Here is a 6,012-nt window from a genome sequence, read left to right on the forward strand (position 1 = left end):
TCCACCTTCTCGCCTTTGAATCACACCTCCATTATCGATCTCGTCCAACACGTCCATGGCCCGCTTAATGATTCCCCTCGGGTCCGTCTCCCTTTGTTCAAAAACAACCTTATTCCTGTGCTCCCACAATGCCCAACACCCCACCATAAACTTCGCCTGCTCCCTCAACCCGTACTCCCTCCACCTCGCTTCCACCCAATCCCTAAGACCCCCTCCTTCATCCTCCTCACCATCGAGCCCAAGCCCCTCCCAAACCCTCTTGGCAATGTGACAATCACGAAATAAATGAACACTGGTTTCATGAGAAGAAGAACAAAAAGAGCAAAAAGAAATCTCACCTCGCACCCGAGTGGCGATGTTCGCTCTAGTCGCTAACGCTTCGCTGCACAGCTGCCAGAAGAAGAGCTTCACTCGAGGCCATACCGGGACATTCCACAACCTATTCCATAACCATTTCTCCCTTTCCCAATCCGACGCTTCTCCCCATTCAAGAGCATCCTTCTCCCCTGCCAAAGCTCTATAGGCGGATTTAACCGAATACATGCCATCCTTCTCTCGACACCAATACCACGCATCACACGGCCTATTCCCGCTGAGCCTAATGCTACGGATCCGTTCTCTTTCGAAAGGCAAGAAAAACGCTGTTAACATATCCTCCCTCCAACCGTTACTATCAATTAATTCCGCCACCAAAAGATTTTCACGCCCAGGACTGCAAGGAGAAATCACCCTTCCTGATTGCGAGCCCGGAATCCAAGCATCCGACCAAATCCTCGTTGACAACCCATCCCCCACTCGCCTCCTCAACCCACCCTCAATAGCAGCTCGTGCCTCAATAATACCTCTCCAGGTGTAGCTCGGGTTGTACCCCAGCCCCGCCGTGGCAAATGACCCGTTTGGGTAATAACGAGCTCGCATAATTCTTGCCCACAATCCTTCAGTCTCCGTCGTCAGCCGCCACACTTGCTTCCCAAGCAAAGCCAAGTTAAACAAGTGGAAATCTCTGAAACCCAGCCCACCCATCCCCTTCGGTAGGCACATACGTCGCCAGGCCACCCAACTTATACCTCTCTTGCCTTCCTCATGCCCCCACCAGAATCGGGAGATCAAAGACCGCAGCTCATCACAAAAGTTGACGGGAATTTTAAAAATACTCAGTACATAGGTAGGGAGTGAATTGGCCACTGCCTTTATGAGAACCTCCTTACCAGCCCTAGACAAAGTCTTTCCACGCCAACCGCTGAGTCGCTTGCTTAACTTGTCTCGAAGAATATCCGTTAAGCATTTCTTTGATCTTCCTACCACCGTAGGAAGCCCCAAGTACCTGGAGTGTTCCTCAACCTCAGTAATGCACAGCCGGGTAGCAAGATTACTCCTCTGTTGTATCGGCACACCCTTGCTAAAGGACACCGTCGACTTATTCGATCGACAAGTGGCCCGATGCCTCCTCATAATTGCGCAGTATAGAGTTGATCGTGTCAGCCTCACCCAAATTCGCTCTCGCAAAGAAAATGCTGTCATCAGCAAATAAGAGATGCGAAACAGCCGGCGCATCATGCGTAACCCGAATACCGTGAAGGCTCCCTTCTTCCACCGCTTTCCTCATCAGCCCGGATAGCACTTCAGCGCACAAGATAAAAAGATATGGCGATAATGGGTCTCCTTGTCGTAATCCTCTTGTTGGCCGAAAACTGTGAGATGGGGTACCATTAATAAGCACCGAAAAAGAAACCGTCGTAACACAAGCCATAACCCGGTCCACCCAATTTCGCTCAAAACCCATCGTGTTCAAAACCTTCTCCAAAAAACTCCATTCAATCCTATCGTATGCCTTAGCCATGTCAAGTTTGATAGCCATGAACCCCTCCCTATTTTTCGAGTTTTTCATAAAGTGAAACAATTCGAACGCAGTAAGCACATTATCCGAGATAAATCTTCCTGGAGTAAAGGCGCTCTGGTTTTCCGAGACAATGTCCCCAAGAAATAATTTCAGTCGATTTGCTAAAACCTTGGACACCAATTTATAGATAACATTGCAAAGACTTATCGGTCGAAAATCGCTCACTTTATCCGGGGCTTTCTTTTTGGGAATTAACACGATATTGGTTTTATTGAACTCCGTTGGCATCCTATTCCCACGCAAAATGTCAAGAACTGTACTCACCACCACCGAACCCACTGAACCCCAATAAGTTTGGAAGAATAACCCATTCATACCGTCCGGTCCCGGCGCTTTTAACGGGTGCATTTGATTCAATGCCTCGATCACATCCTCTTCTTTATATTCCTGCCTCAACATATTATTCATATCCTGCGACACCCGCTGCCCCAAGCTCTCCAAGACCTCAAAATTTCGCGGGTTAGACGACGTAAACAGGGACTGAAAATAAGCCATAGCCACGCTCGAAATATCCTCATCTCCTGTGTGAACATTCCCGTCATCATCAACTAGCCTGTGAATGGTATTTTTCCTCCTCCTTTCTCCAGCTCGGGTATGAAAAAATTTCGTATTCCGGTCACCATCTTTCAGCCAAAGAGCACGAGATCTCTGACGCCAATATTGTTCTTCTTTCCTACGGAGCTCGGCCAATTCCGCAACTAACTTCCTCCTTTTCCGAACATTATCCTCCGTCCTCTCACCTTCATTCACTCTAGCCAATTGTTTACATTTCCTCCCAATGTCCCGCCCAATGTCAGATATCCGCACCCCTTTCCACTTCCCCAACTCCCTTGCGCACTCAGACAGGACACGACCTGCATCCTGCCCTCCCCTCTCTATCCCACGTTCAATAGCCTCACTACAACCCTCATCACCCACCCACGCCTGTTCGAACCTGAAAATTCGTGCAGCAGCTCCACGGACCTCCCTTCTATCGAGATAAAGTTTAATCGGCGCATGATCCGACCATTCTCTATCTAAATAAACAAGCCTTGCGTAAGGGAACATATCAATCCACTGCGACGAACACATAGCCCGATCGAGCATACATTGTCTATTATCCTCACCCACTTGACCATTATCCCACGAAAAATTATAACCTTCCCATGGTACATCTCGAAGCCCGCAATCATCAATAGCATTCCGGAAATTATTCATTTGCCACTGTTGACGCTGTCCTCCTTTCATTTCAGTTGAGAAAAGGACCTCATTGAAATCCCCAATACACACCCACGGCAACGTCGATTGTCTTCCAAGTAAACGAAGAAGCTCCCAAGATAGATGACGATCCGCCACATTGGGCCAACCGTAGAACCCCGTTAGTCTCCAACCCCCTCCTTCACTTCGGATTTCACAGTCCAAGTGATGTAAAGACGATGATTTAAACGTACAATCGACTTCTTTCTTCCACAACAAAGCTAACCCGCCAGCTCTCCCTGCACTATCCACCTCCAGACCGTGATACCCATCTATCCTCTCCCTCACCCTCCTCATCTCACGACCACTGAGTTTCGTTTCGCACAAAAACACAACGGCCGGGGCCTCCTTCCGTACCAAGGTACGGAGCGCAAGAACCGTGTCGGGGTGGCCCAAGCCCCGACAGTTTAGGCTTAAGATATTCATTGGGCCTGGCGGGGTTGACCACTGTCAACCTCCGCCTCAGGTATTAAGACGCCCCCGTCTATCGTAACTTTCATCCTCTTCTTCTGCCCTACACCACAAGAGTTATCTTCCCTACCTCGTTTCTCCCCAAGCCCCTGCCCAAGCTGCTCCCCCCCGTTGTCCTTCTCCTCTCCCTCCGCACGCAATAGTCTTCTCCAACTCCCACTGCCCTCGACACCACCCGTCACTTTGCTCCTCCCTTCACCCCCATCTTCTATTCCACTCACGATCTCATCCCCCTCTTTGTCGAGCTCCATAGTTTGAACCCAACTGCTTCTCCTGTCCGTAATCTTCCCTTCCTCAGAAGGCTCAATCTCATTAAATTGGACAAGCTGTCGCCCTGTATCATCCCCCACCTCTCTCCTTTCAGACTCACCCCCCTTCCCTGCACCTTCTCCATCAGATCTCGTTCTAGCCTCCGCTTTTTTATGCTTTAGGTTGATAGCAATTGCTTGCAATTTACTTATCATGGCTGCAATTGCACTCTCCGAATCAACTTCCTTCCTAGCTTCGGCCTCAAACTTTGGTCGTAGATCCCTCGCCGCCTTTCCCACCCCCTCCTTCACAGTTTTGATTACTTTCCAAGGCGACGCTCGTAACCAATCCCCGAACTTGAGATCATCTTCCTCGTACGGCCCCTCTTCGCAATCTTTCTCCCCATGTCCTATGAGACCACACCCATAGCAATATGTCGGAAGCCGTTCGTATTTAACCGAGAAATTAACAGTTGCACCATTCTTCATACGGACTGGAATAGCAGCTTTCAGAGGTACGTTTATATCATATAACACACGAACCCTAATTGCCCTATCCAGCGCAGCATTAGGACCATGTTCAAAAGCGACGAATTTACCCAAACAATTTCCTAATCTCTGCGCATTTGTCAAGCTCGTCCTACCCCCAATTGGCAAATCGTAAATCCTCGTCCAAATCGGAAAAAGAGACAAAGGGACATCCGTGATTTTACCTGAATCATTCGGCTCATTGAAACACCACATGAATTTCTCGAAATGCCATGGTTGGCCTTCGAGGACTCTAGCCTTATCTCGTTCTGCCCCAAACCGGAAAACGAACGTCTTCTCCTTTGCGTCGACAACATTTCCCATTATTTCCTTCGATGGATTCCATAATTTGATCATAGTCTCGATGGCTGCCTTCACATTGATTGCCCTAGATGCCCACAATTTCCCTACAAGAATCAACTCGTTCAACTCCGCCGTTTCCTCCTCATCGTCATCCCATTCCACAGAACCACCGTCACCACCCATAGGTTGCTTCCCTTCCCGGTGATGGCCCCTAGATCCGTTCGACATCTGACACCTGCACAAGAAACAAAAAAAACGAAAAGAAACGAAAACCAGAAAACGAATCTCGCGATAAAATCACGAGATAAGCCTCGAGCGAGAGGAGAAAATCGAAGAAAATTAGACAGGAACCCTAGGAACCCTAGACATCAATAATTTATATGTATAATCCTTCCAGTATTAATGTTTTTGGATGTATATTTGTTTTTGCATTTCTAAAAACAACATATTTTAAAGTTTTTCGACCGTTAACTTATTGTGTTGTTATTATTAAAAAAATATTTATTACAACAATTGTGAATTATTTATTAAAAAAAAATTATTACAAAATTTTTAATCACTTGTAAATTAAATTAAAATTTATTTGTTTTTTTAGAGTAAAAAAAATTAAAATTTGCTTTAAATGCTAGTTGAAGACTAAATAAACTCGGTTGCCTATCATTGTCACCTACCATTTTCGGTGTGCGCGGCTGATAGTTAAGTTGCCGAGTTTTATATTCGAAGTAAATACTCCGTCGTGATTGATTTTTTAAACAAAATATTTTTACCATGTAGTTTTAAAAAATTATGTTGTTATGTTGTTGCTGCATGGTACAATAATAATAACCAAAATACATGAATATTTTATACGCCAAGTAAATACTCCGTTAAGAATTATTTTTTAAACAAAAATTATTGTACCATGTAGTTTTAAAAAATTATGTATGTAATTCATTTGCGTTTTATGTTCTATCCCGTATATAAATGTAATTCCTTCTCATAATTATGTAATTTTATTATAATTTAATTTTGTTTTAAAAATTATGTAATTCAATTTCATTTACTCCCATTTGTAATTCATTCTGCGTATATGTTATTAATTTTATTTACACGGAATGTATAAAATTATTTCATAATATTAATTCATAGAATTTTTTCATAATATTACTTCATAGAATTTGTTGCAAGACGGAATTTATCGCATGTTTGAAAAGACGGAAATCTGAAGAAATAAATACATTGCACACTAACGGGTCCCACCATAACATGAATTTCCAGAAAAAAAAAAAAAAAAAAAGGTTGCATTAATGACGTGGCGCGCTGAAGATTGAGTATTGTCTTTTGTAT

This window comes from Silene latifolia, chromosome Y (genome assembly GCF_048544455.1).
Source record: "Silene latifolia isolate original U9 population chromosome Y, ASM4854445v1, whole genome shotgun sequence".
Taxonomy (NCBI): Eukaryota; Viridiplantae; Streptophyta; class Magnoliopsida; order Caryophyllales; family Caryophyllaceae; genus Silene; species Silene latifolia.